Consider the following 11,471-nt stretch of genomic DNA (forward strand, 5'->3'; position numbering starts at 1 on the left):
CTGTTACTACATGCATAAGAGGAAGAAGTGAGGGACGGCCAAGTCCAATGACCTAGAATAGCAGACCCATACGTAATAGCAGCCAAAGCAAGGAAGGGGTAGCCCACTGTTCGACATGCTTCGAGTAACTTCTGGATAGATTTCGACGATTAAACAGACTTTCAGTAACAGTTGGTAAAAGCAACACAGCTAGAGAAACTCTCCCAGGACCCTGAAATACCGCTTTATAAATGACCAGTCGGGGTCAGTCACAGCAGTCACAGTAAGAGTCACTGTTATCAAGGAGGCACCGAGTCCCTGGGATTCATCACTATGGAGCTACGGTGCGATGGTTCTGCAGACAGTAGAAATACACAGAAATAAGCATACCTGGAGTAGAGAAACAACTGAAAGATTTCAAAACAAATAATAAAATCACCAGGTCGGGATGAAATCCCAGTTCGAATTTGCAAAGAGTTCAAATGGTTCAAATGACTCTCAGCACTATGGGACTTAACTTTTAAAGTCATCAGTCCCCTAGAACTTACAACTACTTAAACCTAACTAACCTAAGGACGTCACACACATCCATGCCCAAGGCAGGATTCGAACCTGCGACCGTAGTGGTCACGCGGTTCCAGACTGTAGCGCCTAGAACCGCACGGCCACCCCAGCTTACAAAGAGTACTCCAGGCATTGGCTCCTTTCGTAGCTTGCATTTTTCGTGAATCTCTCGTCCAGCACAAAGTTACAAGCGACTGAAAAAAGGCGCCGGTGACTCCAGTGCATAAGAAAGGAAAAAGAACGGATCCGCAAAATTCAGTATCGCTAACCTCTGTTTGGTGAGGTATCCTTGAACATATTCTCCAGTTGGAACGCAATACACCTTCTTGAGACTAAGAAGCTTATCTTTACGAAGCAGCATGGTTCTAGAAAGCATGCTCGTGCGAAACTCAGCTTGCCCTTTTCTCACATGATATACTGACAAGGGAACCTCCCCATCGCACCCCCCTCAGATTTAGTTATAAGTTGGTACAGTGGATAGGCCTTGAAAAACTGAACACAGATCGACCGAGAAAACAGGAAGAAGTTGTGTGGAACTATAAAAAATAAGCAAAATATACAAACTGAGTAGTCCATGCAGAACATAGGCAACATCATGGATAATGAATAACAAGCGGCTCCGTGGTCCCGTGGTTAGCGTGCACAGTTGTTGAACGAGAGGTCCTTGGTTCAAGTTCTACCTCGAGTAAAAATTTTACTTCCCTTATTTTCGCAAAGTTTTGATCTGTCCGTTCGTTCATTGACGTCTCTGTTCACTGTAATCAATTTAGTGTCTGTGTTTTGCGACCGCACCGCAAAACCGTGCGATTAGTAGACAAAAGGACGTGCCTCTCCAATGGGAACCGAAAACATTTGATCGCAAGGTCATAGGTCAACCGATTCCTCCACAGGAAAACACGTCTGATATATTCTATACGACACTGGTGACGGCATGTACGTCACGACAGGAATATGTTGTCGACCCACCTAACTTGTACACTTGGCGAATGGGTAAAAAGATTCTTCTACCTTGCCCGATTTAGGTTTTCTCGTGGATGTGATAATCACTCCCAAAAAAGTGATGAAAACATAAGAGTTTGTCACATAAACTGAAAATAAAAAATTAAACTTATCACTCGAGGGAATAATGGAACCGAGGACCTCTCGTTCCAGAGCTGCTCACGCTAACCACGGGACCACGGCGCCCCTGCGCTCATATTCTACTTGATATTGCATATCTTGCACATGGACTACTCAGTTTGTATATTTTGCTTATTTTTTCATAGTTCCACACTACTTCTTCCTGTTTTCTCGATCGATCTGTGTTCAGTTTTTCAAGGCCTATCCACTGTGCCAACTTATAACTAAATCTGAGGGGGATGCGATGGGGATGTTCCCTCGTGAGAACTATGGATGAAGAGCAACAGGGAGATTCCAAAAATCTGCATTTCAGGAAAGCAGTTGACACGGTACCCATTGCAGGCTGTTAACGAACGTACGAGCATATGGAATAAGTTCATAGATATATCAGTGGCTCGAAAGCTTCTTAAGTAATAGGATACAGTATGTTGTCCGTGACGGTGAGTGTTCATCAGAGACAGCGGTATAGTCAGGGGTACCCCCAGGGAAGTGTGACAGAACCGCTGTTGCTCTCTGTATACATAAATGATTTGGCTGACAGGGTGAACAGAAGTCTACAGTTGTTTGCTTATAATGCCGCGGTGTACGGTAAGGTGTCGAAGATGAGTGACTGTAGGAAGATACGATTTAGACAAAATTTGCAGTTGGTATCATAAATGGCAGTTAGCCCTAAATGTGGAAAAATGTAACTTAATGCGGATGAGTAGGAAAAACAAACCCCTCATGGTCGGATACAGCAATAGCAGTGTCATGCTTGATACAGTCAAGTCGTTTTGAAGATCTATGCGTAACGTTGCAAAGTCATAACAGGTGAACGAGGTTGTGAGAACTGTGGTAGGGAAGACAAGTAGTCGACTTCGGTTTATTGGAAGAATTTTGGAAAGAGTGGTTCACCTGTAAAGGAGATCGCATATAGGACGCTGGTGCGACCTATTATTGAGTACTGCTCGAGTGTTTGGGACCCGTACGACATATGATTGAAGGAAGACATCGAGCCGTTTCAGAGGAGGGCTGCTAGATTTGTTACCAGTAGGTTCGAACAGGACGTAGGTGTTACAGATATGCTTCGGCAATTGAAATGGGAATCCCTGGAAGGAAGGCGGCGTTCTTTTCGAGAAAGACTATTAAGAAAATTTAGAGAACCGACATTTGAAGCTGACTGCCGAACGATTCTACTGCCACCAACATACATCGTGCGTAAGGACCACGAAGATATGTTACGAGAAATTAGGGCCCATACAGAGGCACTATAGACAGTCGTTTTCCTCTCGCTCTATGTGCTAATGGAACAGGAGGCGATGATGACAAGTAGTGGTACAGAGCACCCTCCACCACGCACCGGGCGGTGGCTTGCGGAGTATCTATGTAGATGTCGATGTACATGTAAACATTCGAGGGAGACAACTGACCTTCCGAAAAGTGTCCACCACAGACAGTATCTTGTGTCTTCTGCCTGTTCGTGAGGAATAAGCTCAGTAGACTTTGTCATTAGAAGCAGCAACGAGTAATAGAATATATACTAAGATCGGATCTGTTCTTTCGGACATGTCCGAAAGAACAGATACCATCTTAGTATATATATAGTTAAGGCTCACCGGCCACTTGACCATCTTCTTCTTCTGTGCGAATGCACAAACAGTGCCCGAACTCTTACGGGAATCGGCAACGCCCCGCGAGTAACTAGTACGTATAATGGGCGGGGGGCACTACGAATGTAGTGCGGGACAATACGTTGAGAGTGTGGGTTTCGCGGGAGGCGTGGCAGAGATAAATCCCTGCAGTCACACTGTTCTCGGTGGCTCAGATGGATAGAGCGTCTGCCATGTAAGCAGGAGATCCGGGGTTCGAGTCCCGCTCGGGGCACACATTTTCATCTGTCCCCGTCGACGTATGTCAACGCCTGTAAGCAGCTAAGGGTGTTCATTTCATTGTAATTTCAGAGTAATAGAATGTCTGTGCGTTAGAATATACAGGGTAACAAGAGACGTCTTACATTTGTCTCCTAATGCGATTAAGGTGTCTAGTTGCACGAAGTGCAACGAGGGATAATTAGTATTTCTCTGTGCATCAGAATATAGGAAGCAATGAGCGCTGCCTCGCGATTGTTTCTTATCTTGGTTAGAGTACTGGGTTGTGCATCATCGGACTGAGTCCCAGCCAGAGCACTTGTCTCTGACAGTGAAAGGGAGAACTGAGGAAATGTGATATACTCGAAACGAATAACGTACAGAGTAGTAGAGTTTAATCATTGACATGACAATTATTGAACTACACGAAATAAAATCGTCATACTTTCTGAACGGTTTGCGTTAGGACTGCAAGTGATTGTTGTCCTCGAGGAGCACTTTGGGGACCGCATTCTGGCTCTGGGGTTCCCAGAGGCCACTGGCAAGGGCCTCGATTGGAAGCCGTAATCTCAGGATCTGAACACATGTTGGTCTATATTAAAGACAAGATGTATAGCACCAACCCCAAAACCACTGCTGAGCTGAAAACAGCCGTTCAGGTGGTCATCGACAGCATCGATGTTCCGCACTTCAGCTGGTCATGCAGAATTTCGCTATTCGTCTGCGCCACATCATCAACAATGGTGCCAGGCACACCGAACATGTCATAACCTAAATCCGAATATCTCTAGTGACGTTTACATGCTGAATAAAGTGTCTGCACGCCGCAGTTTGTAACTAATTTATTTTTCATATAGTTCAATAATCCTCACCCTGTAAAAAGCCACTGTAAGGCAGCTGTCTGAGTAGGATTCAGATTCTTGTTGTTGTTGTGGTCTTCAGTCCTGAGACTGGTTTGATGCAGCTCTCCATGCTACTCTATCCTTTGCAAGCTTCTTCATCTCCCAGTACTTACTGCAACCTACAACCTTCTGAATCTGCTTAGTGTATTTATCTCTTGGTCTTCCTCTACCATTTTTACCCTCCACGCTGCCCTCCAATGCTAAATTTGTGATCCCTTGATGCCTCAGAACATGTCCTACCGACCGGTCCCTTCTTCTTGTCAAGTTGTGTCACAAACTCCTCTTCTCCCCAATTCTATTTAATACCTCCTCATTAGTTATGTGATCTACCCATCTAATCTTCAGCATTCTTCTGTAGCACCACATTTCGAAAGCTTCTATTCTCTTCTTGCCCAAACTATTTATCGTCCATGTTTCACTTCCATACATGGCTACACTCCATAAAAATACTTTCAGAAACGACTACCTGATATTTAAATCTATACTCGATGTTAACAAATTTTTCTTCTTCAGAAACGCTTTCCTTGCCATCGCCAGTCTTCATTTTATATCCTCTCTACTTCGACCATCATCAGTTATTTTGCTCCCCAAAAAGCAAAACTCCTTCACTACTTTAAGTGTCTCATTTCCTAATCTAATTCCCTCAGCATCACCCGACTTAATTCGACTACATTCCATTATCCTCGTTTTACTTTTGTTGATGTGCATCTTATACCCTCCTTCTAAGGTACTGTCCTTTCCGTTCATCTGCTCTTCCAAGTCCTTCGCTGTCTCTGATAGAATTACAATGTCATCGGCGAACCTCAAAGTTTTTATTTCTTCTCCATGGATTTTAATACCTACTCCAATTTTTTCCTTTTGTTTCCTTTACTGCTTGCTCAATATATAGATTGAATAACATCGTGGAGAGGCTATAACCCTGTCTCACTCCCTTCCCAACCACTGCTTCCCTTTCATGCCCCTCGACTCTTATAACTGCCATATGGTTTCTGTACAAACTGTAAATAGCCTTTCGCTCCCTGTATTTTACCCCTGCCACCTGATCTTCCCCGATGTCGGCTTCTACCTGTTTTTCCATTCGTCTGTAAAGAATTCGCGTTAGTATTTTGCAGCTGTGACTTATTAAACTGATAGTTCGGTAATTTTCACATCTGTCGACACCTGCTTTCTTTGGGGTTGGAATTATTATATTCTTCTTGAAGTCTGAGGGTATTTCGCCTGTCTCATACATCTTGCTCACAAGGCAAAGAACTTCTCCTCCCCTTTCTAATCCCAGCTCTGCTGAGTATCCTGGGAGACATTTCCATTCCCACTCTGTTACAGGTTAAATTAGCAGATCTCAGTCGACAGTGTTGTCAAACGTCGTGACTGCGCCACATAGCCCACACCTTCATCCACAGCTGGGGCGGCACCTCTGGTGGGACGCGACACCCCTTGACCGAGTGTTTCCAGCAGGTGAGGGACGTGACGTGGAGAACGTGCTCGCCAGGGCAATAGCCGACTGCCGTGAGAAATTATTTAAATAGTTTGGTCAACTTATTCCGTTTCATAACTCGCTGACTACATTTTTACAGTTGTGCTAACAAAACAGAAATGTGGTACATTCATAAAAAAAGGGCAAAATAACCGGTATGTGATATACCGAGTGATCAAAAAGTCTGTATAAATTTGAAAAATGAATAAATAACGAAACAATGTAGATAGAGAGGTACAAACTGACATACATGCCTGGAATGACATGCGGTTTTATTAGAACCAAAAAGTACAAAAGTTCAAAAAAATGTCCGACAGATGGCGCTTCATCTGATCAGAATAGCAATAATTAGCATAACAAAGTAAGACAAAGCAAAGATGATGTTCTTTACAGGAAATGCTCAATATGTCCACCATCATTCCTCAACATTAGCTGTAGTCGAGGAATAATGTTGTGAACAGCAGTGTAAAGCATATCCGGAGTTATGGTGAGGAATTGGCGTCGGATGTTGTCTTTCAGCATCCCTAGAGATGTCGGTCGATCCCGATGCACTTGCGACTTCAGGTAACCCCAAAGCCAATAATCGCACAGACTGAGGTCTGAGGACCTGGGAGGCCAAGCATGACGAAAGTGGCGGCTGAGCACACACGATCATCACCAAACGACGCGCGCAAGAGATCTGTCGGACATTTTGTGAACTTGGTTTTTTTTTATTGTAATAAAACCCCACGTCATTCGAAGCATGTGTGTCAATTTTTAAAAAATTGTTCAAATGGCTCTGAGCACTATGGGACTCAACTGCTGTGGTCATCAGTCCCCTAGAACTTAGAACTACTAAAACCTAACTAACCTAAGGACATCACTCACATCCATGCCCGAGGCAGGATTCGAACCTGCGACCGTAGCGGTCACGCTGTTCCAGACTGTAGCGCCTAGAACCGCACGGCCACTCCGGCCGGCGGCAATTTTTACCTCTCTATTTACATTATTCCTTGGTTTATTAAGTTTTCAAATTTATACTGACTTTTTGATCACCCGGTATTTCCATGATTTGCTATAAAATGCAAATATCCAGTTAACTGCGTTTTGTGGGCGATTCAAGAAAGTTCCTTATAGAAAACGTACATTCCATCTTCAACTGGCGAAATAGTGGTTCATTGTGCGAATTGTGTAACGGCTCGATTCCGGTATTTTCGGCACAAAGCTGTTCTTGGATTTTCACCTTTTTCCACTTGAATTACTTTCCACGAAGAATTGATTTTGGGATTGGCAAAAATATTTCCTGCCACTTACAAAAATTTGAAATCACTGATTTAATTTATAGGCGCAGCCGCAATTTTTTTTCTTCTCAGACGTGCTCAAAGAGCCAAACCTATTTTGACGATTTACGCAGAAGCTGACAGAGTGAAACTACATTAATGTGACGGTTGCATATAGCAATGAAATTTCTTGCACAATTTTGTCAGTTAATAATAACTTCTGCGTTTCAACAAACTACATCATCTGTAAAGAACTGGTGTAGGTCCAATGAAGACGAAGAGGGAAGTAGAACTGTGTTCTACTTATTCTGGAAGTACATTTTCCACACAAGACACTATGAGGACTATTAGTGAGAGAAACCCAAACAAAACTTACGACGACTTATCTTTTCTGTACAGAAGTCTCTCAGACTGTGTTCCAGTGCTAATTATAAATATTCTGAAAGAATGCATGCTCTCAAGGCGATGTCCAAGTCGCAAATTTCGCAAGCAGTTCCATCTAAGCCACGAAAACAGGAGGCCTCCGAAGAAGACACGAAGACGACTTTGCTTTCACCGTTTTGTGGCCCAATAACAGGGAAGATTAGTCGGATCCTCTAGGGAAATAAAATCGGTGCTGTCCTGAGACCACCAGCAAAGATCCGTCAACTGATGAAACCTGTGGAAGATTATGTAGCCTTCAGAACACCTGGAATAAACAAAATACCGCGTGAGTGTGGGCAGTTTTATTTCGGTCAGACTGTCTGCGGTATTCAACATACAACGTGAAAGGTGTTTCCGCCTAAGGTATATCGCAAAGTCAACTGCAGGACAATCTAAACTGGAAAATTGACACCGAAATACGTCCGGTGGGACATCTCTTACTAAACGGACCAACGGCTTCTGTGATACCATAATAAATGAAGAAATAGAGATAAAAATACCCTCTCAACTAAGACAGGGGATTGCATCTGAGGACGACCCGGGATCCTATGACTGGGGAGTTGAAGTGGGCGCCATATACGGTGCGGGACGAGGCATCAGTAAAGCCACTGGCGGTGGCGTGGCTATACGGGCTCATTTTTTCCACCATGCACAAACTCTAGGGATCTACATCTACATCTACATACATACTCCGCAATCCACCATACGGTGCGTGACAGAGGGTACCTCGTACCACAACTAGCATCTTCTCTCCTTGTTCCACTCCTAAACAGAACGAGGGAAAATGACTGCCTATATGCCTCTGTACGAGCCCTAATCTCTCTTACCTTTTCTTCGTGGTCTTTCCGCGAAATGTAAGTTGGCGGCAGTAAAATTGTACTGTAGTCAGCCTCAAATGCTGGTTCTCTAAATTTCCTCAGTAGCGATTCACGAAAAGAACGCCTCGTTTCCTCTAGAGTCTCCCACCCGAGTTCCTGAAGCATTTCCGTAACACTCGCGTGATGATCAAACCTACCAGTAACAAATCTAGCAGCCCGCCTCTGAATTGCTTCTATGTCCTCCCTCAATCCGACCTAATAGGGGTCCCAAACGCTCGAGCAGTACTCAAGAATAGGTCGTACTAGTGTTTTATCAGCGGTCTCCTTTACAGATGAACCACATCTTCACAAAATTCTACCAATGAACAGAAGACGACCATCCGCCTTCCCTACAACTGCCATTACATGTTTGTCCCACTTCATATCGCTCTACAGTGTTACGGCCAAATATTTAATCGACGTGACTGTGTCAAGCGCTACACTACAAATGGAGTATTCAAATATTACAGGATTCTTTTTCCTATTCATCTGCATTAATTTACATTTATCTATATTTAGAGTTAGCTGCCATTCTTTACACCAATCACGAACCTTGTCCAAGTCATCTTGTATCCTCCTACAGTCACTCAACGACGATACCTTCCCGTACACCACAACACCATCAGCAAACAGCCGCACATTGCTATCCACCCTATCCAAAAGATCATTTATGTAGATAGAAAACAACAGCGGACCTACCACACTTCCCAGGGGCACTCCAGATGATACCCTCACCTCCGATGAACACTCACCATCGAGGACAACGTACTGGGCTCTATTACTTAGGAAGTCTTCGAGCACCTCACATACTTGGGAACCAATCCCATACGCTCGTACCTTAGTTAGGAGTCTGCAGTGGGGCACCGAGTCAAACGCTTTCCGGAAGTCAAGGAATATGGCATCCGTCTGATACCCTTCATCTATGGTTCGCAAGATATCATGTGAAAAAAGGGCGAGTTGCGTTTCGCAGGAGTGATACTTTCTAAAGCAGTACTAATACATGGATAGCAGCTTCTCTGTCTCAAGGAAATTCATTATATTCGAACTGAGAATATGTTCGAATATGTTCGAATATGTTCGAGAATCCTGCAACAGACCGATGTTAAGGATATTGTTCTGTAATTTTGAGGATCCGTCCTTCTTCCCTTCTTATATACAGGCGTCACCTGCCCTTTTTTCCAGTAGCTCGGGACTTTACGTTTGGCAAGAGATTCGCGATAAATGCAAGTTAAGTAAGGAGCCAATGCAGTAGAGTACTCTCTGTAAAACCGAATTGTAATCCCATCAGGAACTGGCGATTTATTTATTTTCAACCCATTCAGCTCTTCACAACCCCAGGGATGTCTATCACTATGTCCTCCATACGGGAATCTGTACGACACTCAAACGGCGGTATGTTTGTACGATCCTCCTGCGTGAAAGATTTCTCAAACGTTAAATTTAAAATTTCATCTTTCGGTTTGCTGTCTTCCGTTGCCTGGCCAGACTGATCAGTGAATGACAGCAGTGGATTGAGAGGATACAGAACAAAAAAGGTCCAATGAACTTATGTCCGGAAATGAACGGTTTCCATTGTAGAGACCATTTATTCAATTATACTTTGTTACAGAGACTGCGGTATAATACGCGCAGTGCCATGCAACCACAGTTGCAGTATGCATCGTTTCCTCCTAGAGCGTCGTACTGTTCCTCATTCGACATGCCCTACAGCCCTGTCCTGCCATAGCAATTGCAGCTGTTCTCTCCGATTCACTTCTCTTGCTGATTCTCCTTGTATTGGATGTGATACAGCGTTGTACAGTATTCGAGTCGAGAGCTTGCCGGGCCGACTGGTGTGGCCGGGTGTTTCTAGGCGCTTAAGTCTGGAACCGCGCGACCATTACAGTCGCAGGTTCGAATCCTGCCTCGGGCATGTATGTGTGTGATGTTCTTAGGTTAGTTAGGCTTAAGTAGTTCGAAGATCTAGGGGACTGATGACCTCAGATGTTAACTCCCATAGTGCTCAGAGCTATTTGAACCATTTAGAGCTTGCTGACATGGTATTTATTACAAAAAAAATGTGTGTGTGAAATCTTATGGGACTTAACTGCTAAGGTCATCAGTCCCTAAGCTTACACACTACTAAACCTAAATTATCCTAAGGACAAACACACACACCCATGCCCGAGGGAGGACTCGAACCTCCTCCAGGACCAGCAGCACAGTCCATGACTGCAGCGCCTAAGACCGCTAGGTTAATCCCGCGCTATTTACTTACAGAAAGGCAAATGACAACGGGTGGCGGCCAGAAAGGTTGTATCAGCAGACCGGTCCCCGCCGTTTGTCAGGGTCGTTTCAGCAAGCAGGACATCATGAAGGACGTATCTGCAATGTTCCGACACCATGCGGCGGCGCGGTTCTTTCTGGCCCCTTACGACGAACCCGCACCTACCTGTGAACATTGTCTCAGCAGATCATCAGAAGGAAAGCCGAGTGAAACCTACTGTACTTCGACGTGAACCATGCTGCAATTACAGTCGCTAATCTACGTTTCGGGAGAAACACGAAATGAAAGGTTGGAAACTTTGTCCTCAATTAATATATTCTGAAACTTAGGTGAACAAGTATCACTGCCAAGCCCGTGCTAGTCTTAACACAGTCACTCTCCCTTTCACTCACGATAGCAAGTTTATGGTGTTGCATTTCCCGAAAACGTAATAGCTACAAAAATACTGACTGTTTTTGATTGAGAATGCTCGCCAAATATTAAGTCTGTCGGTACCTAATGCAGTCACAGTTTTTAGCCACCGACCTGCTCAATACGCCACGCGGAATGTATGTCTTTTCTCGTCACAAAATTCACTTAAATATTCCGAAATTTCTACACGCCCATCGGAATAATCATGCCGTCACTTTACCACACTTTTGATGCATGAAACACTGCTAGATCGGCACTGTTTCATGGTTAGGCTCCCACTCTTCTCTATAATACTCTAAGTATTCTCTACCAGCAGAGAAAGGCGCGCGAAGAATATTGCTTTACCATTTGTCAGTTTACTCAACAGCCA

This window comes from Schistocerca cancellata, chromosome 10, assembly GCF_023864275.1.
Source record: "Schistocerca cancellata isolate TAMUIC-IGC-003103 chromosome 10, iqSchCanc2.1, whole genome shotgun sequence".
Taxonomy (NCBI): Eukaryota; Metazoa; Arthropoda; class Insecta; order Orthoptera; family Acrididae; genus Schistocerca; species Schistocerca cancellata.